The sequence below is a fragment of the Bactrocera latifrons genome, unplaced genomic scaffold, assembly GCF_001853355.1.
Source record: "Bactrocera latifrons isolate USDA-ARS-PBARC rearing strain unplaced genomic scaffold, ASM185335v1 scaffold_39, whole genome shotgun sequence".
Taxonomy (NCBI): domain Eukaryota; kingdom Metazoa; phylum Arthropoda; class Insecta; order Diptera; family Tephritidae; genus Bactrocera; species Bactrocera latifrons.
In genome coordinates, this window is record NW_017537034.1 from 870,401 (window position 1) to 897,205 (window position 26,805).

General features: G+C 37.3%; 1 protein-coding gene across 1 annotated transcript in view; it reads right to left on the bottom strand.

Moving 5' to 3' along the window:
- LOC108972283 (kinesin-like protein CG14535) overlaps positions 1–25,288 on the bottom strand; it is a 239,412-nt gene extending 214,124 nt beyond the window's left edge. Inside the window, exon 1 of the mRNA XM_018938832.1 lies at positions 25,164–25,288. The gene's annotated coding sequence lies outside the window, so the exon portion shown is untranslated. The remainder of the gene's footprint in view (positions 1–25,163) is intronic.
- Positions 25,289–26,805: the final 1,517 nt, after the last annotated feature.

Genomic DNA, 26,805 nt, shown 5'->3' on the forward strand with positions numbered 1-26,805 from the left:
AGTTTGGCGGACCGAAAATGAGGAACAATCTACCGAGATCCTCAACTTAAACCCGGTGTAAATACAGTAAAACCATGGCTTCATCGGCGATATATTTGAACTATATATGACTTGATTCAAGTGTAAAAAAGTGGAATTGTGATAATAACTTCTCAACTAAAGTATAACTACGAAGTAAAATATGGATGGAGGGTACTACTTGGCAGCATAAATACTCTCCAGGGATAAACTCTACTGAAATCCATTTCCATAAAAAACGCAAGTTTCACGAACGATCTATAAGAAATCCCTTGATCCATGGCAAGAAGGATGGAGTCATGTGTACGAGTTCACGCGAGTAAGGAAAGTTCTCTGATTGCCATTTACGTGGAAGTAGTCAGAAACTATTCTTTTAGATATGGTTGAAGCAGCTCACCAAGTATCCTCTGAGAAGTCAAGGAACATCCGCTTGAAGGCTAGCTTAAGTGAGAAAGCGAACCATCCCTCCCCAGAGTTGTGGGATGGGTTTGGGACCAGACACGTAAAAAACACTCCCAATGATAAGAACGCAACAGCCTTGGATGAGAAACCCCCCTTTTGATGATGGCAAGAAAGGTAGAACTATGAAATAAAATATGGTTTGAGATGACTTTTTGGTGTCACGAAGACAGTGCTCGTTTATTTAAGGAATGTGTTCTGTAGTCCGAAATTTGTAGAGATGTGACTTTTTACGAAGTCCCAGGCAAAACCGAGAGTTCCTGGTACATTCCTGTCTAACAAACTGTGGTGTAACAAATACTTATTTACTTTGACTCATACATATATACAATTTTATATACTATGAACTATATAAACCATCGAAGTACAATCCATCTGCGCCTTTTCGTTCATTTCCATCTCATCTGACGAACTTTCAGTTGTTCGTTTATTTTCTTGGGTTCCTTAATTTCTTGTTTTCTACAGTTCATTAGTCTAACAACACTTTGTAGTCGCCTTATGTATGTATGTGTTGTTGTGTGCTTGTATTTGTTTTCTTAAATTTTACTCTTTTTAATATTTGTAGCTAATCGTAAAGTTTTTGTTATTGTTGTTGTTATTGTGGCTGGGCAATGTTGCATTTGTTTTGTTTGCTAGTTTTCCGGTTTCCTCACCGTCTGCATACAAATTTCAAATTGCTTGTTTTCTAAACTCTCTATTGCTTTCTAGTTCTAGGCCCACACAAATGCCGTCCCTTAGTACAACGCTGACGATGATTTACAGCTACATGGTGATGTATGTACGAGTACTTGCTTTTAATGTTTCTGCTGAATGTTGCCTTTGCATTTTTTTTTTTTTTTTGATTCTTTTGCGGTTTTTGGTTTTCATCATCCTCGTCATCGTCGCCGTCAGACGGGTGTCAATCATTGTATCAAAAATAAAATTCCGCATCAAAGTCATGACCCTGTAGGGAAAACCGCTTGCTATGAGCTGATTCGATGTTAAGTATATCAGTACCATTTCTAGCTCTAGTTCACGTTCCTCTCTTCCATGAAAATCAGTGATGATGAACATTGTAATATCGAAGTTGTGCGGACAGCAAAAATATTGAGTTTTGAGTAAATCGTTCTACTGTTTTCAATGTCGATCGGATTAGTATTTAGTTGTTAATTTTATGGAAATAGAAACCATGCCTCAAAAGCATTTGACGAGGTGACATTCCTTGTATGGTTGAAAATCTGGATCCGATTATGTAGTATCGACTAGCGTGGGAATGAATATATATTTCGCGATAAGTTAAAACTTTGGATCATACCGATTATTTTACCGACTGTCATTGGAATGGTTCGATCAGTAAGTTATTTTATAACCCAGAAATAAATATTTGAGCCTTGACAAAAGGTAAATCTGAAGCATACAACGACAGAACCCTGATCTTTACTTGAGTTTGATAGTCAACTTTCAGGGTCGCTACAATTCTCTAAATTTAGTAAAATCATCCAAGTTCACACTTTCTTAAAGGGGCAATAGCTTTCTAGTCCCACAAGTAAATTTTTGTGTTCTTCTCATCTCGGCAATTGAGTTTCGTTAATGCGGCAAGTTGATTTTCCGGCATGCCTCATCCTCACATTTGGTGGCAAGTAAAATATACAAATTCGTTACACCGAAACTGACATCTGGCGAGCAACTGGTTGCCTCGTGGGCGTCTTAGCCGCAGCCATCAATTATTATAAGCAATATTCGGTTGCTAAGGAGTGTTAGAACGGAAGTGCGGCAGAGAGGTGGCTTTACTCGTCATGCCACCTACAAGCGTGATTTTTATTTTTCATTATTCCAGCTGCTGATTAATTTTGCTGCTTTATCTATTGAATTTAGACGGGTGCAGAGGGTGCTGCAGGCGCTTTTATGCATTTTTCATGTTCTTAATTAAAACTTGTCGCTTTCGACACGGACAATTGTTGCAGGGGCATTGCCGCTGACAAATTAGTAGATTTTTTTCCTTGTTATCTTTAGATCTTATGAAGTTCGTGACATTGACTCTTGTTTGCCAATAAATATTGATAGATTTTCGTCAAGGTCGGGCACTGATTTTATTAATTTTTATACGAAGTTTAAGTTGCCAATGGTTCCTTTTAATACGGAATTTGTTAAAAAAAAGGTTAAATTTGATTTGTCTACTACTTCTTTCAAGTACCGTAGACAGGCTCACTTAAGTGAAGATCTTCATAGTGGAGGCTGAATCTGGTCCTACTAACATGGTGCAGATGACACAGTCTTAGGCTCAATCTTTTCTATTCGGTATATTTTAAGTAAGTTCCGTCTTCCGGCACAGTCTTGATTTATGGTATGGTAAAAATATTCAGAAATTTTCTACTCTATTGCTCACCTTATGCAAGAATGAGGGAGAAACACCTCGGGAGTCATATGTATATACCGCACAGGCTTTTCTTTGAACCTCGTAATCAGACAAGTTGCCGAACATACGCTACTCCAAATGACAGCAGAAGTGGTTGGAAGAAGGAATTTAATCGCTTCCCATGGCATGAAGGACTAAAATGGCGAAATACCACTGGATTTTCTTCCTAGGGACAACATAACCAAATGTGTAAACTTCACTAAGAAGTTCCCTCAGCAGTAAAGGCTGAATGGTGCACCATATCTGGGAGCCCACTAACAAAGGTATAGCCGGGAATGAACTGGTTGACGACCCAAATCATTCAAAGCGGTTGGTCCCCATATCATAACGGAGCTGCTCCGCAAGGATGAAGGAGTGGGTTGGGAGGGTAAGGGGTCCTGCCAAATTACTAATGGGTGATTACAACTATAAAAGGCTTAAATATGTCCTCCCAAGGGACAAACTCAAGCTACTTGTTGACTTCTACACTGGCCATTGCAAACTCAAGAAGTACTTACATAATAAGGGTCTAGCTTCTTGTGTGAATTGCCAGTTCTGCTTCATGGAGGCTTAAATCCCAGAACACCTGCTAATTGACAGCACAGCATTCTGTAAGCTCAAGATAAAAGCTCTAGGATCCATGTTTCCAAATAGGGATCACATCGCTTCAATAGAACTTAGCAGTACTATATTTATATTGGAATTTATCAATATGCTAAATTTGTCGTTGTGACTTAAGAATGAGAAATGATATTGAAGACCAGTTTATCAGTCTCTTCAATTTTTAAAGCTTTTGCAATGTTGCTCCATAAGATCACTTCTGCTCAAAAAAAAGAATGCGCAGACCTCTCTCTTAAAGTTATAATACTGGATGTTTTGTTCGTAAAATTGCTGGACTTTCGTCTAGTTCTAGGTGAGAAACAGCTTTACTTTCTACGTCCTAGATTGCACTTCTTGGCAAAAAGATGAAATGAAACTGCATCCAGTACGTTCAGAATGTTTTCAAAGACCTGCTTTCATATAGATCTCGAGCCTTTCAAATACTTCGTGGAAAAGTCATGGAAAACTGGGCGATAACCAGCATTCGTTTGAAACAAAAAAATACGAGAAAGTTCAACGCAGTATCAAAAGGTCGAGATGTAAGACAGAAGGAATGACTAAGAAAATGTCGAAAATTGCGTGCTCTTCTCATTCCAATCGCTATTTGCGACCATATCGAAGCAGTTAAGCTGTCTCTTGCCACTTTGCCGACAAATAGTTAACGAGTATCGATTTACACATAAATCTGCTTATAGTAATCCATCAAAGAATTACTATTATACAGATTGAGGCCAACAGAGAGCACAATACGCGGTCTTAAGTGCGAACAAAGGCCAACGCTAAATTGCAAGCAATAGCGTAAAAATACAAATTCATTAACGAAGCCATACGGAAGTATTTTATCGGAAGTTAAATGCAGATAAAGCAAAGCACAAAATGCATCCCCCAAAATTTAAGGAAGAGCCGAATGAGTAGAGGACACAGAGATAGCAGTAAAAACCCGACGTGAATGGATACAAATAAGTAATCTGCAACAATTTGTGGCAACAAAAAAATGCGAAATGTAGGGTGGCATAGCAAAAAGAAAGCGATATGAGACGCAGTAATGATGAGGGTGGACTGCAGCGAAGACAGGCGAGAGAGATAATGCCAAAGCGGAAATAAAATTGAGTAAGTAAGTGATACTTAGTAATTTAGAGTGGTGGTGTGGGTGTTAAGAATTTTTTTTGCTATCCTTGGCATGAGCGATACTTAGCGGAAAGTCAGTAGTACGCCAAGCCACCAGAACGATATCACTATGCGATTATATTGCTTAACTCTTGCAGCAGAGCGTTTGTAACACAAATTGGCTGCTGCTTTTGGGACTCTGCTACAGCTACTACGTTGGTTCGTTCTACCAAGAACGATTGTCTGACCACTATCGTTCGCAGATAATGGTCGCCAAATGCATTTGATATGCGCTCTCACTTAAATCGACATTATCATCGGCCTTTTGTGTCTGTGCATGTGGCATGCAACATAAGCTCAATGAGTGGACACTAAACTACTAACTTTCCTTTGGTACTTTCGGTAATCCCTGAATGTCCTTTTCAATGTTGTTGCTACTCAGATTTGTTGCAAAATCTTCGAGTGCGTGGGTGTGGGTTAATAGATAAGTGCTCATCATCGGCACTGTCTCCGCCAGATAATGGCAACAAAAAAGCAGCAAAGGCGGAATGAAAGCAGAAAAAATAAATAAATACATAAGCTTCGAGCGAAATGTGGTTGGCCGTGTTGAGTGAGGGTTTACGAAAACTTCAAGGTGGTTAGTTACCTCGCTCAGTTTGGAGTTGGTAGCTGTCAGTTGCACACTGAGATTGCAATTTGTTGCTATAATTGTGTGTGCGAACATTGTTGTCGTGGAGCTGAAAACTTTCCAATGTAAGTTTTCATTTTTCTTTTTATTTGATATCAATCTCGGCTCGTCGTAATTATTTTGGACGTTTTCATTTCTTCTCCTTAATTTTGTTACCGTTTGAGCTATCTATTTTTTCGATGGTACAGTTAAAAAGAGAAGATGTCAAACGGTACGGACTTTTCAAAAATTGGTCCGAAGATAACGATAAGGCTGAAGGTAAAGAAACTAACCGTTTCGGATCGTTAAGGGTCAAGAGCACTTTTGGAGAGCGCATAAGCAGGCAAAAGATCCGCCGAAATAGAAGAGGACTTCTATCATCGGACCCCCTTAAGTCAGTAAAGTAGTTACAGAAGTCTGAAAATCATAAACCAACGCATATACTTAGAGAAGATAAATGCATCTACGCGCTGTTGGTTATCTTTTGAGCAACTGAAGGTTCATAAAAACAACTCATCAAGGTTAGGGACGTGTTACATCTTGCTCAATAGGGCTAACAGTTAAGAAACATAATCATATTTTTCAAACAGTTTGAATTATATTTTGTCCCAAGGCATATTCTTCAAAATTTATCTCACCGACGCTTGGGCAAGTCTCACAGAGAATATTCTCATCCAAGGAGAACTAAAGATGTGGCAGATTTTATAATAACAACAAACAAGAAATAATTCACAAAATCGAGTTCTAACATTCGTTGAGAGCGATCCACAAGATAAATCTTACCATGACTTCAGTTAATAAAAATACCAGATCAAGACTACAAAGCATTCTATATCTTTTATGTACATAAAATAGACGGAGTCATGCAACAAACAAGGCAGGTACTTTGGTTCGCCTATCCGACAGCAGTTTCTTGAGAAACAGGGCAGCAGTAGAGAGTGTCATCAGGAACAATTGCCTTCATTTTTACTGGGTGTTAGACAGGCCCGGATCCACGAGGGAGAATTGCGGACAGTACAGAATTCAATCTCAGTCTGACAAAATTAGGCAATGGAGAAAACATTGCGTGGCTGTTTCCAAAGTCATCTTTCACCATATAGCTTGGACGACAGCACATAATTCGTATATGTATATTATTTGGAAATCCTGGCTACTTAACGATCGGTGGCTATATAAAGATCCAGGTCTGTTTCGGATATATTTAACCGATAGTGGTGAGAATGACTTTCTTTTTTTTTCTTCTTTTTTTTTCCGCATGCAACGAGTCTGCGCATGACACTGGCCCCCTCTTTGCATGCCCAACCAACCCCACCCATCTAACACCTCTTTCCCTCTGGTTCGACCCCGTCGAAACAGCACGTTTCCTGGGCCTCCCGTTAGATGACATCGACGACAACACTGATAACCCTTACCATCCCAACGGGGACTGATAATCGTTATAACAACAACAACAGAATGACCTTCTCGATAAGCTTGAGTATTAACAAAGAAGAACTTAAAAGTATAGCAGGCGCAAATCTTCCAATTCGTCATATACTTTTACTTTTCTTCGTAACTTTTCGCAAATGATAAACATTTTTCATCTTTTTGAATAATTGTTATATTTTTTTTTCGAAGTCAATGCTTCTAGCGCTTGGGTGGCTATTTCTTTAAGAAAAATAAGCTACTTCCCGTTCGAAATGTTGTTGTGCCTGCTCGAATTGCTGTAATTGAAAACCACAGCCAGCATAACAACAAATTGTTTGCATAAAATATGAGCAACTCCAAAATCACACGCCGCAATTTAGCCGACAATGGAATGGCCAAGGCAAATGTGTGTACCGCCGCTCAACTTCTAGTCAGTTGGCTTTTGTTATTAAACTTAGCTATGAGATTTCATTATTATTATTGCATTGTGTTTTGCTTTTATTTATTTATTTTTGTTTTTGTTTTTGCTTTTTAGTTTTTCATTTTGCTACCATTTTTGTTTCGGCGCTTGAAACTGTTCGCTTGTCCACTTTTGAAGTTATATATGTTATTAATTCCTTAAATGCATTTACCGCGATTTATTGCTGCATTAGCATGTGTTGCATATTGTCTTTGTAACACATACACAGGCAGCTAAATTTGTTTCGGGGATTGACTTACAAATGCGCGAAATGCAACGTGAACATTTAGTTAGATATATCTCAGGTGGTCAATGCGGTCCGCTGGTGTTGAGCGTTTGATTCTATCAAAGCTTTTCGGTTTGCGCTTATGTTAGCTTGCTCGCTAGCTTGTCAAGCTTCATGGATTTTAACATTTCCTGATTTAAGTAGAACAAAGTGACATTTTGTTGAAAGCAAGCGCATTTGGAGTTATACAAGCTGACATGTAAACATATTTTTTAATAACTAAGTTACATTACTTTACAAATAATTGACATGGGAAGTCACAAATAAAGCTTTAAGCTAAAACGAGTTTCTGGAACATAACTGTGAAGTGAGTGAAGTTAAGCGTATGAATTAGTTACAGAATTGGAAAAATATTTTCAAGAATAATGCAAATAATTGAGACGAAATATAGAGCCTTTTTTGACAGATTACGAGTGAGTCTTTTATACGACATCGCATCAATCAAATGGATTTTTTAAGAGAACACTTCGGTGAGCAGATAATTTCACGTTTTGTACCGCTCGACTGGCCACCAAAATCGTGTGATATCACACCTTTAGACTTTTCGTTTCAGACCTTGGAGCAAAACATCACGCGTGTTATTCGCAAATTACCAAGTCAAAAGAGTAATCGAAAACTGGACTTAGCGAATAGACTATCTGATAATCTTCCAAAAATAAGTATCAATAAATGCTCTTTCTAATGATCATAAACATTCCTCATTAAATCTTAAGTTTCTGTGTTGTTTCTTAAAAAAAAAGTGGAAACGTCGTAATGCAACACCCTAAATAAGGGTTTACCATTATGTTTTAAAAATGATTCGGACAAGTGACCTCACATAATCCCACAAAAAATAATCCAGTGGTGTCAAATCACACGATCATGGAGGTCAGGCCCGTTTCCATAAATAAATTGAAGATTTCGTATGCTGTTAGGCATATAGAGCGGTATTGTTAGAACCAGCGGTCCTCATAATCAACATCCTCCGGTTTCATTTTAGTAGAAATATGAAACAAGAATTCCCTGTACTCCAAACAGTGACTTTCTGTGGATGGAACGGCGTCTATATTCACGTCACCCAAAAGTGAACTTTATCGCCTAACCAAATTCTTTAGTGAAAATCGGGATTGGCGGATATCTCGTTTTGGGTTCACTCCTGGAACGTGCCATCCGTTTGGTCCTTCGGATTTAATTCTAGCGTGAGTTGAATTTATAAGCCTGCAAGCCAAGATCTTTCCGCAAAATATTGGATGAAATGTAAGGGTAGAGATTCAAATTTTACGTGCGATGATGGATGGACTCTCAGAGGATACACATTATCCACTAGAGTTGATTTCCTCGATTCGCTTATGTTGTTACAGAGTAAATCTGTTCAGTGCCAAACTGAAAATAAATCAAGCAACAGCTGTCAAAAAGACCATCAGTGAAAAAGTTCTTCCTCAGCTAAAACCACATACTGAAATAACACCCTATATTATCCCTATTATCGCTATGAAACATTACGAATTAAAGACATCTCAAACAAAATTGACACTCACCGAAAGGAATACAACGACATGACATAGGGGTATGTAATACCCCTGCCTAAGATAGAAATATCAAGGTAGTGTCCTTATGTTTATCATAATCCTATAAGTTCATTAAACGACAATCAGTATGAAGTTGAAGTTTTGAGAAGCCTCACCTCAAAACTCATGCGATAATGTTTCACAAAAGAGGTGTCTTCCATAGGTAACTAAACCCTTGGGACTACATGTTTTATACCTACAGCAATTCAAAAAAAGGAAATACATGAAACCAAAATTTACACTATTTGGAAACGGTTATATGCTGTTAAGAGAATAATCCGATGTCTACGAAACCCAAAAAGAAAAGCATCATATACCTTAGAGATATATTCACAAAGCAAAGATCAATCAATACATAAAATAAACCAAACAAAAAACCATTATACGGTACAAAATACCTTACAGCAAATAACTCGAAGTTTCGTACAACTAGAAGATCTATGTAGCCTGTATAATAAGGTTTCATTCAAACCAAACGGTTTTGAAAATATATTAATATCACGTTGAAAACATGTAGGAAAGGGACTGGACTGGACTGGACTGAGAGTGCAGGGATAGATTATGATAGACAATAATTTGAGCATGGGTACCGAAAGTTTCATCTTTATATGATTCAGGATTAGGGAGCAATAACAGTTATCAAAATATGATAGAGGTTAAGGATAGMTCGTTTAAGCATCTAAATGAAACCGGGGAGAGTATTTAAAACCTAAAACAGCTTTTAATAATTATTTATAATGTTCCTTTTAATAAGTCTTTATTATCGCTCTCACAACATAAAAGGCAAACGAGAGGCTAATGGATATTATAGAACTACTGACTAAAAAGTCTTACCTATCAGGTTAATCTTTTTTAAGACCAATAGTGGTCCGTTTTGAGTACTGAGAATAAAATTCCTAAACTCTCTTCAGACCAACAGTAGCCCATTTCGAGTAATGCGCTTAAGTTTCGAAGGGATAAGAAAGAAATATTTAAGGAGTTATTCATATTAAGAGATTGTACTTTATGGGACTAGATGAGTAAATCCTCTCTAACTCTCTCTTATACCTCCAAAAAGTACGGAAAATGCAAAAAAAATATCAAAAAAATTTAATAACAAAGTATTCTGCATTAAAAAGCTTGCGCGCTAAGCCGTCAACTAAAGCGCCATTAAATGCGAAAGTGCGATATCGCTAAAACACAGCGCCAAATACTCTAACGTAAATTCTGAGCGCAATAAAAGTTGTTTCTTTCGATTTCTATTGAAAATATAGAACTTTTATCGCTTAGCTAAATCACGCTCAACGAACGTTTAACGGTTGTTGGCGGCCATGCCAAAAAGCAATTAGGCAAAAACACAACGCAGCGGATGGAGCGAAGGCGCAAGGGTTGCAACTACAATAAATAGCGCAACGAAATGAGGGAATTGAAAAAAGTGAATATAGAAAAATAAAAAATTAAAGAGCGAAAAAATTGCAGTGAAAATACAAAAGGAAAGAGAAGAAGAAATGGAGTAAAATACAAAAACTAATGGCTGAAATTAAGCCGTAGAGGAGGGCAGAGGGCAGCAGATTTGCACACATAACTAAAGTAAGCGATACACATCACTCTCGCTGGCAGTTGGCGCGCGGCAAGCGATTCAATTCATTTGCAACAATTGACCGCCAACCAAGCAGCCAACAGCCACGAGCCAAGCGGTGCCACATATGTAGGTGGCTGAGCTTTGGTGGCGCCATACAGCAGCCGTGAAGCGCCACGCCGCGCTGGCTACGCTGCTGGTGGGTGGCAGATTGCAGGCAACACATATTACAAATATCACATATACATGTATGTGTATGCGTGTGTTGTTGCGATTGTTTGGCGGCAATAACAATTGAACTAATCGCGCAAATAAAATCGCATAAAATGCAATGCAAACAAATAGCAAATCGCAATTGTTGGAGCGAAAAGGCAACAACAAAAATATTTTGCAGCAAACTGCCATTATTATTGTTGTTGTTGTTTTTTTTAATGGTCGTATTAGTATGAAACTTGCCAAATTCCAGTACGTAAATTTCGTATGCGAATTTATTTTGCAATTTTCGCACACTTTCGCATTTGGCATGCAATCGAAATGGTATCAGTGTCATTTCGGATGGCAGCTGGCAGCAACATGCAGCTTACAACTTGCAACTTTTCCACTGCGTTGCGCTCTTTCAGCCAGTTTGGAACTCTATTTATTGTAGCTGTTAAGAGGTCTGTAAGCCGGTCTCGCGTGGCCTCTTCATTGAACGGCTGGACGATCTTAAGAATGCACACACACACACATACTGCAATATTACACATTGTTGCAATATATTTATTTATATAGTAAAATAGTTTGTTGCATCATCGCGGATAATTTATTTATGAAAGTTTGTCTCTGCAATTCTCACATATACTATAGCTGTAAGGATGTATGTGTGTGGGTGCGCTCGCGTTGAAAGCAATGCAAGTTCGAAATAAAATAATAATAACAATAACAATTGTTCGAAACTTTTCCTAAACCGAGCAATGGGTTTTGTATTTGACTCTATTGAATGGACAAAGTTGCCATTTTAATCCAACATTTCGTACAATTTCCCTTGCCATGGATCCAAATATTCAAGAAATATGCATATGCATATGCATTGAACTAAGAACAGTTATGTAGTATATACTACTATGTACAAAGTGCATGCCCAGCGGGATTAGCAAACAAAGTGAATGTTTGCCCTCTGCATAAAGTATTAATGCAAAGAGTATCTACACGGAGTGTGGAGAGATAGAGAATATTTTCACAGTGAAATGAGAATTTTTATATAATTTTTACCATATGTGAAATGACATTTAAAAGAGAAACATATAGAGATGTATGCAATAATTATTTTACTACAGAGTTGCCACGTTTTCGAAATATGGTGTGAAGCCTTTAATTGAGTGCATAATTAGTTTTAATTTTAAGGCATTTAAGGTTCATTATAAAGGGTGATCCATTCCGTGGTTCCCTATTTTTTTTTTTTTTAGAAAAAACACAGAAACTTCAAATTTAATAAGGAATAGTTATTATCATTCGAAAGAACATTAGTTAGCATTCAAAAAAACATGTCCACCCGTAGTCCAACACAAACCGTCTCGCTTAAATTCGGTAGTCGCAAGACAACTATTTACTGCGGACTCAATCAAGTGCGCAATCGCTTCGTTTGAGAAATTCAAGTCTTCGAGGGTGGACGGTATCTTTCCAGCCTCTTACAACAGGGAGAGCAGGTTCTACTGAAACACCTTGTTCGGCTGATGAGGGATAGCCTCGCAGCGGCATATATCCATAATATATGGAGGACCGCGAAGTTGATTTTTATTACCAAGGTAAGAAAGAAGGACTATACACTGGCGAAATCATTCAGGCCAATTAGTCTAACTTATTTTTTTACGAAAAAATATGGTAAAAACCTTCATGCCAATTAGTCTAACTTCCTTTTTACTAAAAAGGATGGAAAAGATCGTCGATCATGAAATAAGGTCGAAGGCACAGAAAATTGCACCCTTGCATGTGAACCAGCATTCTTACAGACCAGGCGGATCAACCGATACTGCTCGGTACCAGCTAACTTCGGAGAGTTGGCTGGAAGGAGGCAAAGTGATGGTATGCGCCTTCTTGGATATCGAAGGTGCTTTTGACAACACGTCTCATAGGAGCGTAGTCAGAGTACTGGAGAAAAGGAATGTGGCAGCACCGGTGCGCAGATGGATAGAGGACATACTGGGCAACAGAATAGCTGAAGCCACAGTAGGAGACACCAGGATTCGTCTCAACACTACAAGAGACTGCCCACAAGGTAGGGTGCTAACCTTACTATTATGGAGCCTAGTCGTGAACGACTTACTAGTGTGGCTAACTGGCAAGGGGATCCGCTGTCAATGTTACGCGGTTGACATTGTTGTTATAGTCAGAGGACACTCTCTGCGACCTAATAGAAAAAGGTTTAAACTTAGCAAAAAAGATGGTGTGTCCGACGGCAGCACTTGAAGTCATGCTTGAGCTCATATCACTCCACACACACTGATATAAATGACAACAGTGTACACACACGGCTCGAAAACGTTGAAGGAAGTTCCTCCATACCTAAACGAAGTTTTTCGACCAGTTTTCAGGCAGAAGTCTTTGCCATAAGTCGGTGCATAGAGATAAACTTCCAACGCAACGAACGTACAACCATACTGGCGATAGTTAGGCGGCATTTGTAGCAATCTCTGCCGTGAAGATCGACACGGTAATGGTGCAGGAGGGTAGAGAACGGTTGTCTATTGGAACAGAACCAAATGAACCTCATCTTGGTGGCTGGTCACAAAGATATAGCCGCGAATAAATTGACTGATGAGCTCTACTGACATGGAAAGACCAGATTCCTTCATCGCGATGGGTCGCCATACCATAAATGAGTTGTCCGGAAGGAAGGAGTAGACAGAGAGAGGTATTTGCAACAACTCCAAGGCATACGCCATGCCAAGTTGGTAATGGGGGGTTACAACATCAGAAGGCTTAAATATGTAAACAACCTCCCTAGGGGTAAATTCAAATTACTTGCCGCCCAACTTCTTGCGTAAATTGCCAGTTCTGCGACAGGGAGCAAGAAACACCAGAACACTTGCTAGTAGACTTCATAGCAGCCTCCAGACGTACGTAAAATGCCTTTGGATCCATTCTTCCATATAAGGATTACATTGCTTCTCCTAGCAATATATTGAATTTGATCAATGTGCTGGGGCTAGGTGAGTCTCTCTGATTTAGGAGAGTGCACAACAAACCTAATATCGCAGTGCATTCCTCGTCTATCAATCAAATATTGTATTATCTAATCTAAGTAAACCTTCGCAGTTTTAGCACCCAGTTCGAAGAAACTTGTTGCAATAAAATTCTGCCGGAAAGTTGTGTGCGTATTTGTATACATTGTATGTGCTCTCTATTTTATGTAAGATCTAGATGGGATCTCATTGAATGGACACTCGAAGAATGTTAACAGTTTTTTATTAAAGAGCTTCAAAATACCTCAATTTAAATGGAAAACGGCTGATTCTCAGATAGCCGTATTAAAAAGCTTTAAATAAGCTAACAGGATTTTCAAACGCTTTGATATACAGTAAAGCTAAGAACACATAAATTTAATGGAACCTTATCTAATGCATTAAAAAATTCATCTCACTCGCGTTTGGCAATAAAAAAAACCTGCGAAGCAAGCAATCGGCGAGATGGAAAAGAGAACGCGAAATAAATGAATGTGAGTGGGTAAAGGAAAAGAATAAAAATTAAACTAAAAGCTGTAAAAGCATTCTAAGAATTGAAATTGAGCATTTTCCCAACGCACAACCGCGCAGCAGAAGCAGGTACATGGCAAGTTGGGTAAAAACTTTTAGCGAAGTAAGGTGGGTGAAGTACATATATGGAGACAACAACACTGAAATCGGCACTGTTTTGGCAATGAAGGCAAATTTTTAAAGGTGAAGGCGTCCAAAAATGCTGGCGGCGCTTTGCTGTCAACAAACTAGCGGTGGCGGTGGGTGTCTGCGCAGGTACTAAGTAGCGCGCGAAAAGCGGTGGCACAAAGTTGTCATGCTTACAACACATGGGTTGTATTTTTTTTATTATTTTTTTCTCCGTTTATTTCGCCCTCTTACTACATATTTGCCCAATAAACAACGCATTTAACATAATAATTTTACGCAATTATTACCTTTTGCCTCGCCAAGTCGCATAGACATGTAAAGCAATCGTAAAAATATGCGCATTGCTATTACATAGAGATATGTATTTATGTCTATGTGTGTGTTCATATGTAAATAACTAGCTATAAAGTCTGGCAGCCAAGCGTTCACACGTTTTTATTTCGACAGCGGCTGGACTCTGAGACTGGACTTACAATGCCTCGGCACGTTATGGCAAGAGGCAGAATGTAAGCCAAAAATTGTGTAGTAGAAGCAGCAACAACAACAGCAAAAAGGGTAGAAGAAACCCATTGGCGGCTAATAACCTAAGAATTGCGGTATATGTTGCATGGGCACATGCTACGTACCAATAAACTGAAAAAAAGAAATTACGCCGCCAAAAGCAACAACAAAAACAAAAACAATAATAGCAGTTGATATGGACTTGACAAGCGTTGCTATAAGCAAAGACATTGCTAAAACTGGCAAAAGCACTGTATTGTATCACTATATTTTTGTAGTTGTTGCTGCTACTTTTTATTGTTTTTGCTGTTGTTGTCATCGTGTTTGTTACACCCATTAAAACATTTGATGCGTTTTGCATATTTAATCGAAATTTCGCGCAATCGTAGCCTCTTATCGCAAAGGAAAAAAATAAAAATAAAAATATATAAAAAAAAGTTAAAATAACAAAAAAAAAAAACTTGCCACAATAGAAAAAGGAAAAGCAAACAGCAAAAACAGCAATAATGAAAAATGAATACAAAAACCATTTGTTTTACGTTGCTACGACATAGTGTTTCTTTGCCGCACGAAAAGGTCGACACTTAACTATTAGCGGCTCACAAGGTTGTTTAAGCAAGTGCCTCTCTCTAAATAAAGAAATAACAAAAAAACAAATTTGCTGTGCTGACAACCCATTTGCTTTGCCACCCGTCTGCTAGGCCTATCTTCTCTGCGTACACCCTGCCCCTCATTTATCGCTTGCGGCAACATTGCCACTTTGCCACATCTGTCATTTTGTTGCCACAGAAGAAGTGTTGAAGGAAGCGACACTAATAAAATTTGCACAATTGGCATTTCCATTGAACTGGTGGCGTATTCGAATTTTTACTGAAATATACTTTAGTAGCAATTTGTTGCCGGAAGTTAGAAGCTTAAAATGTTGTAGCTGTTGCCCTATGTTGCATATATGGGAGATACAATTTAAGTTTAATATTAAAATGTTGCAAAGTAAACTTAAACTTAACAAAATTGTATATGCCTAACCCAGCTTACACCCATCACTTTTACTACGACAGCCAGAAAAACCTCAAATCATTGCATCTCCAAAAAATCCTAATAAATCACCTTAATCGCAAATCAATTCTAAATACAATAGCACCTTTAGAGTCAGCGTTTCGGCAACATATCACCACAAACTTCACAAACCTGGTGGAATTTAACTGAGTAGAATTCTTAAAAAACCAAACTCTACAGGTCTCTCATCATTCCCGTCCTTCTACATGGTGCGGAGGCATGGTCAAGGGCATCATCAGATGAGTCGGCCTTAGGAGTGTTCGAGAGAAAAGATTTGCGGAAGATTTATGATCTTTTGGGTATTGGCAACTGCAAGTACTACAGTCGATGGAACGATGAATGTATGAAAACACTCTAGTACTAGGAGTATTCGACACAGGAAGAGGAAGGCCTCTACTCGGTTGGAAAGATAAAATAGTCTACATAAACTCACGCTTTATATGAGGGAGAAGGTTACAAGTCTGGGTAAAAGAGGATGGACGGCGCAAGAGCAAGCGATCCTCCAACGTAAATTTCAACATCTACGCGGAGGATTTTAAAAATAGCTGATGGAGTGGTCACCGGGATCTATTGCCCGTCTTAGATCGGTCCGCTTAACTGCCGAATCAGTTTAGGAAATACGCAAGTTGTTAAAAATTAATTTCCGCAAGGGCTGACAGAAGAATTAGTATGATATGGAATGCTTTAGGGGCTTCAGGATCGACAAGATCATGTGTAAGGGAACGCAAGCGTTCTACACAAACGCTCTCAAGCCTTCGGGACGGTTATTGGCCTAGTACACGTCACAACCATTATTAACGATGAAAGTGCAGGGAAGTAGGCATGAGAAAGACGCCAGAACACCGCTTATGTTTCTGAACTGGATGAAGTAGCAGAAGTAGACATGAAATCTCTATTTCACTTCGCAAAAAGCCTCGACGTCTTGAAGGACGTAAACTTTTGTTCGTTTTAATAATGAAGAGAGGAGATATTACAAAGAACTTCCAGATCTATGTATGTATGGCGTGACAGCCAGTCAGTGTAACCTAACACTTATAATATATTTATATAATTATTCTGAGTGATTTAAACTCAATCTTGGAATATGTTACAACTGAAGTTCTTTAGATTGACAGTTATTGAGAGGATACAAAGATCATTTCGGCTATGAACGTATCTCGGACGAGTATCCCTGCAAACAGTTACGTTTTTTGCATCGTGAACCTTCTCTATGATCTACGTTTTCTGTTTTTACTGCGTAGTCGGTTCTAGCTTAAGAAATGGCTTTGATATTCAGAGACATCTGATGTGCAATTCCAGTTACTGACCCCACCGAAACACGTGTGGCTTAAATAAATAACCAGCATTTTACCAAAAAGTTCATTGAACCCATAAATAGTTGCATATAATTAGCAGGCTTGCATCGGTCGCAAAAATGTCGCATTGTCCCCAACGTTGCGGTGACGGGAATTCTTTTACCATATATATATATATTAGTAAATTAAAATCAAGCAAAAACCGCCGAGGCTGGAAGCTTAAACAATGCAAAGAGTGGCAAATAATTGTGCAAGGAAACTTTTTGGTTTTGCTTTTCGCATTACCGTTTTTTACGCACAACGAAAAGCAGTAAATACCGCACGAAATAAAGCGAAGTAAATGAACAATACAAGAAGGGAAGGCGTTAAGGTTTCCAAGGCAATGAATGGTGAGATGCTTGAAATTGTTTGGACCGCTGAAAAGTCAATGCGCCGCGGAAAATAACTGAGTGAGGCGCTCTTAGCGAAGCAGTGAAGTGAGTGGGACTGAAGCGAGCGATGGGTGAAGTCGCTGAAAGTTTCGTTGAAGTTCAGTGTGGCGTCGCGCTGAATTGAGTGGGGAGTCGATATTAAATTGGATCGAATTAAATCGAATTGCTTTTTACGATTTTGATTTTATTTACATGCACTTCAATGCATTGCTGCGAGCGGCACAGTAAAATGCAACAAACTTGCAAGGCATTCAGTCGCCGTCAGCTTAACTTGTATGAGGATGGGGCATGTTGCCAACTAATTGATTGTGCGCTAATTTATGTACGAGGCGGTATGTATGCTTATAGTCTGGGTACTAATACGAGTATTAGTATATACAACCACATATAGTTAAGAAGTGCATTTGTTTGTAGCGCTTAATAACTTGAGTCATTCCGCCCCTCACCCTGCACTTGCTCATTTGTAACAAATCTCAGCATGTTGCTTCGCCCAACTCTTCCTCTCCTCGCCATTATGGCGTCGCTTTTGTATTGATAAGTGAATTTTGCGACTCTGCGTGTACATACATACATATGTGTGTGTGTCCGTCGGCAACAAAGTATGCATTACATAGCGGACAGCTCGTTGGTATCGCAACGCAATTTAACCGAAGACTGGAGCGAGTCATTAACATAATTTCGCGTACAATGGAGCGCGTCTGCTGGTGCGGTCGTTGTGACGATGCAGCACGTAATCGAACAAGATCGGTAATTGATGAGGTAATGGAAGGAATGTTATTGTATGTGGTGTGGGTACGCGAGTGCAAGAGAGATGTGGTGGTAGAAAATATGGAGCACAGTGGATCGATAATATTTTCGTTGAGCAGTAGGTCGGTCCAACCTACCAACCTACCTCTACCAATAAAGTTTTATAGAGCATTCTTTTGTTGCCACTTAGCTTGCGGTATGAATAAGTGCAAGGCAATCGAATCTAAGTAAATGGAACCGAACTGTCAAGAACTACATCAATATACTTTTTTCAGGTATTTCGTTATCTTCTTGGCTCACATTGAGTCCACTTTTGGTGATCGCTTCACTAGTTTTACAGCTATGTAGCTTTAATGTATAAGTTGAACTTAGAGTTTAGAATAATCTCCAGATAGACTATAAATCTTGAAAAAGAATAATCTAAGTACAAAATTTTACAATATCTCATCAATATGGAAGCCTCGAAGTGCAACACAGAATAAATCTAGCCAAAAGGTGCTACTTTGGACCTAGTAGGTGATTGATGAGCTAAGTCCTCTCGCGACGAACAAACACCAAACTCTGTAAGTCACTGATGCTCCGTGCTGCTATATGACGCAGAGGCATGGACGATGACAACAACTGATGAGTCGACGTTGCGAATTTTCGAGAGAAAGATTTTGCGGAAGATTTCTGGTCCTTTGCGTATTGGCAAAAGCGAATACCGCAGTGGATAGAACGATGAGCTGTAGGAAATATACGATGACATTGACATAATTCAGCGAATTAAGAGACAGCGGCTACGCTGGCTAGGTCATGTCGTCCGAATGGTTAAAAACACTCCAACTTTGAGAGTAGTCGTCAGCTATGTTGTTAATTTTCTCTACTCAACGTCGTTCTTGCTAAAGTCTAAGGTCTTGTCATATGAGTCTATCTAAGGAAAATTTTTTTTTATCAATTGGATTGCACGCAGTTTCAATGGATCAGTGAAATTTGATCAGATGATATGCCAAATTAAATGCCAAAGTTTCTTTATTCTGATATCGAATCCATAAATACATTCAATCAGGATCTGTTTGACTCGAAGTCACTGTTGTTTAAGCGAATTCGAAGCTTGTATTCAGCACTTTGTTCTGCTTCGCGCATTCTTGTTGCATGCACCACTTTACCGCTGCTGGTTCATTTGTGATGGAATTTAACAAATTTTTTTGGGGTGGCGGGAGAGAAACAAATCCGAGATAAATACACAACGGAATGAAGGCGGCCTTCTTCGTTGCCATTGAATCAGAAGGCTTCGAAAATTTTTCTTTAATAAAAAAGAGTGTATAAATAAGGATAAAAACAATTCAAATAAGAACGACTAAATTTAAAAGATTTTTTTGCGAAAAGGAACCATAGCAGGAAAACGGATTTGAGTTCACTCTGCACAAAAAGGGCAGTCACTTGGACCGTTTAGTTGCGGTTTATTGACTCTTGCCCACGATTTGATAATGGGAATAGAGACTCAATTATTTTTTATTCAGACAACTCTATAAGATCCAGATAACTTAAGGATCAGCTTATATCAACGATCGATCAAAATATTATCTTTTCGAGTTTAGGTGATGATCTGCGATTCCCAATAGTTGTTGGATTGATACAAAAACCCATTTATGTGACCATTGAACCCTCATCTAAGTTTCAGATTTTGCAAACAACGTATATTCCACCGCCAATATGACATTTAAAGCCACTCCATGCAGTATTTTGCCAAATAGAGTAACGAAAAATTTAATATCGATTTAAATTAGCATTTTAAGCCCACATTAATGATATTTATCCTAACAGATTACTCAATCAGAGTAATAAAAATTTACTTAATTGCCTTAAAGCCATAGCTATAATACCTACCTAAGTACCTATATTTTATATTATATTTTAAAATATCACCACAAAACACTGCCACAACTATCAAAAGCACTCCATTAGCAATATCAATACAATAGGGCTCATTAAAAAACGCATTGGAAAATTTGACAATAAGTAAACAAAAGAAGAAGCAGAAACGAGAAACACTGCAAGCATCCATAAAATACAACTGACAAATTATTTGGGTGCCATTAAATGGTTAAGCTGTAGCGCCGCCACACACAACGCCCAGCGACAGTTCCCCGCCAGCAGTAGCAACACCAACTACAAATAATCATGAACACCTTCACTCAACCAGCGTGAAAAGCGAAAAGACATCCACAGGCATTGTCTGGCCTCTCTGCGCCCAAGTGAACGTAGTGTTTGTAGAAATCTTTAAGGTATTTCTAGTCCATTCATTGCATTAGCATAATTACTGCTAAATCAGGCAGTTGAAATGGAGACGATGACGAAGGCAATGATGACACTAACAACGCTCCGCGCATAATGCTAATGCGGCAGTTCGGTAATCCGAAACAGCGACGCGCGCGGAGCTCATCGCCATTGCACTAAATCTTATTTAAGTGTCGAAAACTCAATGCCGATTGACAAACAAGTGTTTTACATTTCGTGTTGTTTTAACACATTTGCTTCAGTTTGGTGCGCACGGGTTTTACAAATTAGATTTTACACTGAGGAATATTGTTTCAAAGACATGAAAATAAAATTTTATACTTTTAAAATATATTATTTTTAACATTCGAAATTGAGAATAAGATAAATTAAATATAAACTATATATATTGTGACAAAAAAGTGCCCGAAAGTTGTAAATAAAATGCAAAATATTTAATTATTCATCAATACTTATTTTGTTTGTCTTCAAAAGAATCACCACCAGATGTAATACACTTATGCCAATAATTTTTCAGTGCTCTAACACTTTTCATGGCATTTTATTTATCTTTTCGATCGACTGAAAAGTGGTTCCACGGGTTCGTCCAAAACGAGGCATGTCTTCCACGATCTCTCGACCATCTTTGAAGCTTTTATAATACTCGTAGGCTTGTGTTTTTGATAAAACTGAACCACCGTAAGCCTTTTTCAATGATTCTGAACTCGAAATTTGGTTAGAAATACAAAATTTGAGACAAATTATTTTAATAAAAATTACATAGTTCTGTGTTCATAAAGAGAAAATGAAGTATGAGGGTCATCCTTGATTACCTTTTTAACGACTCAGCCGATGAGTTTACTTTTGACATTCTTTTTCAGAAAAAATGAGTTTGTTTCAACACTCTTATTAAATTTGAGGGCTACGATCAAGGTAAAACCATTTTGAAGGGCTTTTACAAAACTGGATCCCCCAACATTTTCAAATTGGCTTTCCTTATATGAAATCTGTTTCGGTATTATTAAGTAAAGTTTTTTGCCTCAAATAGCCTCAATAGTTTTTCAATATGAAAATAAAATTTTCAAAATTAAATGAATTAAAGCTAAATATCTTAAAGCTTTCAATGTAAAATAAAAACATACAAAGATTTGAAAATAAAGATTTGAAATTGTTTTTTGTTTATCAAAATAAATTAGTGGAATAGAAATTTGAACCCGACATGGAGCTGTAGCCTAAGTGGCTATTAAAACGCGTACACATCGCTGAGCAGTGAAGCACGAGCCACAAGAGAAGATAAAAAATAGAAAACAATTTATTTTTCATTCTTATTTTCGTATGTTTGCCTCTGCTGCACCTTCCTAAGCAGTCAGTTAGCCGTTCATTGCGCAACGCTAATGCCGGAGAATGGGAAAAGTGAGGCACGATGTACATATGTATGTAGTTGACTACTGTGCAACAAATGCACGTGGCTACAACATTAATGATTAGTGGGAATTTTGATTTATTTTTTGGGTTAAAAGGAAATAATATGTAGTGTAGCAGATAAGTAAGCAGAACTAAATGAAGTAAGCGAGTGGTTTGAAGAATTTATGTGCTTCTTCTGATAAAATGAAAAATAAAATTTTAAAGCAAAATAAATCTAGTAGCTTTTAGCTAACACGAGGGGAGTTAATGAGCTAATAGAATTCGGGATTCATAACGGTATTAGCATTAAAATCAGCTTAATAGCCAAGAAACAAAAAATATATTTAACTTTAGTATGAGCCAGTAATTAGAGACTAAATTCTTTCCTTACAACTCACAACAAAAAAGTCAGTAAATAAATCAGCGAGTAAGCAATCACCCCCGAAACTCAAAATTCGCGTGCTTCTTGTGACAGAAAGCTTGTTTCCAAAAGCATAAGTAGATTAACTGCAATTAAATACACGTAAAAGAGATTTATGAAGTATGTACTCAGATTAAAAAGCAACGAAATCGCTAGAAAAACAAAAGGCAAAGTGAAAAAATATTGTGCCTTAAAAAATATGAAACATGAAAGCAAAACAAAAGGAAAAGTGAAAGCAAAGGAAGATTATATACAAATAACAAGAGAAAGCGACCAAAACAAAACATTTCAAACAAGTGCAGCCCTCGAGAACACAACTAAAAATTAACAGACAAAATTCACCAGCTTTTGAACTTTTTACTTGCTTTTACCTTATCCCAAGGAGGGCGAGTATTCACAAGGAGCTTTTGCATTAAAAATTTAATAAGCAAATGCCAACAATTGACGCACACTCCATACACACTTATACAACCCACAGCGAACCCTTACATATTATAAGTATGCAGATAGATAGAGCTTACTGCCAGGTAAAAGTGGAAGTAATTTCGCATAAAACGCGTAAGAAGTTTACAAAAATTATGTAAAGAAAAGACTGACAGTCTGACAAGGAAAGGGAAATATGAAAGAGTGAAGGAAAAGTACTAAAGAAGACTGTGGCTACTCTCTAACCAGTACATTTAAAAAGATATTATTTACTTCTGGCTACCGGCCAAGTACAGGAAATACGGAAATCACTAATACTACAGGCGGATCAATGCGAGATGGAATACCATAAGTACATACAGGATCGCCAGGATCGTGTGCAAAATCCCTTAGAAAAACTCGCAAACTTTTAACGGTTCCGAAATGACTGACCGAATCATCAGACGGCAAAATAAAATCTCCTTAGTAGTGGTTCAGAACCGGCTCAACAACTTTTGATTTAGTTAATTAACGATTGGGAGATTCCACTACTTGCTTTGACTCGCTAGAACTCAATTAACTTAAACTAGATACCTTGGTTCCAAATTACCTATTATTTTCATAAATCTTTCCACATAGTTTCATCAGTTTTCAGCTGTTTCATACCTAAAATTTATCAAATATAATGTTAAGAACATAGTGTAACTGTTTATTATGTCGAGACTCAACTGTATTGCGATTTTCTTAGTGGAGACCAAAGCAAGAAGCAACAAGCTGTCGCGGAATCTTTGAAAAATTATTTTTGGACAACCGAAAAGAGCAAGTCGCAAAACAGCCAAGCAGGGATAGCGAACAAGGTATTGCAAAGAAAAAAATTTGACAGGCATTTCGTTAGAAAGTCAGTATATGTATGTATGGCTGGTACACAACGTAGAACGTGCACAAAATGAAATGGGAGCAAGTTTGGGGCAAATTGCAGACGCTTACAAGAGACAATGCTTCAAAAAGGCACAAAGGAAGACGCTATCTTGTGAACAAAGTGGATTTCAGCGTGTAAGGATGGAGTGATTTGCTTGTTTTTGTTTTCATTGTTTTTTTTTTCCCAGGTAATCCCAACGTTGATGCCTGTTAGGGAGCCTTTAACTTGTAAGCTGGGACTTTTTCGGTTCATTTTTTTAAAAACTTTTCTATTATGACAAAATATGTTTTTTTTAACTCCTTTTGTTGTTGCTTCTCCCAACTTTACGCATATTGTAATTGCTTTTGTTGATGCATTTTTATTTCCTTTGAACAAATTTGCCGATAAACTGGATTTACTCCAGTACAAATTCGAACATTATTTTTACCAACCCCAAATTGTCTACACATCGCGGGCCTACACATCAGCTAGCTAAGGGTGCAGTTGAGCGGATGATGTCAATGATTGAAAACAAAAGCAGCACGTTCTTTGTAGGTTTGCTTGTAAGGCAGAGACTACAATGTTTGGCGGCTTCTCGCAAAGCGCTGCTAAGTGTTTGTTGTGCATAGTGACAAAGTTGGCGCTGCAATTTTGGCGTTAGGCACCTTTCAACGGTGCTAAAACGCTAAGCCGATTTAATCCAACGTACACGAGTATGTGAGAGACAGTTGGAATTTGTAGGTGTTATCGGATTTGCAGATTTGTTACCATTACACATTTTTTTGTTTTTTGTTTTGGTGGATTGGTGCTTTCCATACGTCATTCCGTGCTATCTTATGTGGACTCAATATTTCATTTTTATTTTATGGAATCGCCTTAGGGAATACATACAAAAAACTTTGTAAGAGCAATAAATATTGTGTAAAAAATTATAATTAGTCACCTTTACGAAACGTTTACACGTGTATTTCAGCTGAAATATAACTAATGCCATTATTTAAAAAAATGATATGAAAAATCCAATACATTTTAATAATAATCATTTTTAGGCCTATAAAACTATAAAGCTTTAAGCCCTTCAAAACGTAGATTTAAAGCTTTCCTATATTTTTTTGTATTATCTAATAAGTTTTTATAAGCATTTAAATTCAGCCATGTTTCTCAGTCAAAATTATAAATTAAATTATTTTATAATTTTTAGTCCCCCATCTTTTGTATTTTTAGGTACTTTCAAATTTTATATCAAAAAATTTCAAATTTATATAAAGTTCATCAAAATTATATATGTATTTAAGTAGACATAATACAAAATAATTTCTTTGATTAATATACAATATTTAGAAAAATACACAAGTAAAATAATCTATGAAAATATTTTATTAACAACATTAAAGAAATTGACTTACCTTGTAATGATTTGAAAAGCCTTTAATATCCGCGAAAAATATATTAAATAATTTCGATTCTATTTTTTACACTCATCGCTCTTTTGTCAGACTATTTTAATGCAATGAAGATTTATCTTTTCATCGCTAAATTAAGTGTATATTTATAAATTGCGAACACGCACCAGGAATTTTTAATTAGCTTTCATTCCTAATTATTATATTTTCTTTGTTACATTTTTAATAATTTTTGTAATTTAATTTATTTTTCATTAAATTTTTAATTATCAATTGTTTTTTTGGCGGTTGGATTTTTATCGTATCAAATTGATTGACGTAACTTCAAGAATTTTGGGAACTGCATAACTACATAAATGTAGTCACACTGATAATTACATACTGCCTTTAAAAGTAGCACTAAAGTCGTTCACTTAATTTCTTATACTTTATTCTTGTTCAAAACATTTTCAATTGTTTTTATTTGCTCTGTCAACTAATCAAACTGACCCATATTTCGGTGCATTGCCTTTAGTATTTGTCTAAATATTGGTTTTCACTTTTTATGTCGGTATACATATACATGTACATATATATGTACACATGTATCTATTTATCAGCGCGCTAAGTCAATATATGGCAGATGATATTTATTTTATCAGAATTCCATTCACCTAATTTTTTCTTCAGACTGGTATTTTCAGCGTAACAAATCAATCTTTGTTGTCGAAATGCAGTAAAAACGAAAGTAATTTTTAGATTTTGGGCAATGCAGTCAGTTTGTTCTAATATTGATTATCTTTAATTTATGAATTCCATGTCAGTACATTATATCACTTATAAATTCCATAATTTAAATTTTAAATTTGTTTTACAATTGTTATTGTTTCCAAAAAATTTAAAATGAAATTTTGTATCATACATCAACCATATAAAATAATTTTTTTATTCAAATTTCAAACTTTTATGTGTTCGCGCATTCACTAATCTAACGTTTTATACCGTGCTCGCGTTTTATTTTCAAATAAGCATTTACTTTCCTTCCGCACGTAATATACACACACATATTTACTTTAGTCACTTCCAGTGAAATCTACGAAAATGCAAATTCTTATTTATGTTCTCATTCCTTTTGTTTATTTGTTTTTGCATATGCACTTATGCCATTTCGCCATATCTCTAATTGCCTCAGCTGTCATTAGCGTCAGCGCTAAGATGCTTTTGTCACGCACTCATTTCTCGTAAAACACACACTCCCACTCACGAGTGGCACCCACATAAACAATGCACTGCACTTTAACCGGCAAACGCGTTCTTACATGCACGACTCTTACGATTTACCCGCACATACACTATTTCACTTATTAAATTTTACAAATTACCAAACGATTGTAGATTCCGCGACAAACTGAATCAACAAATTCCGAAAAGTACCTAGCAAACCCACAAACAACCCTCAATGCTTGTTCTTGTCGTTACGTTGCAGTTCGATGTTCGAATGCCACTGTGTTGATTTGTTTTTGCTTTGCATTTGCTTTCCTATTGCTTTTGCCTTTGTTTATTTTTGTTTTGTTCGCCACTGCAGCGTGCTCGGCACGCGACACACAGCATTTGCTGAACTTTGCTGTTTTTGTTGTGACCTTTGTTGTATGCTGTGCCAATTTGC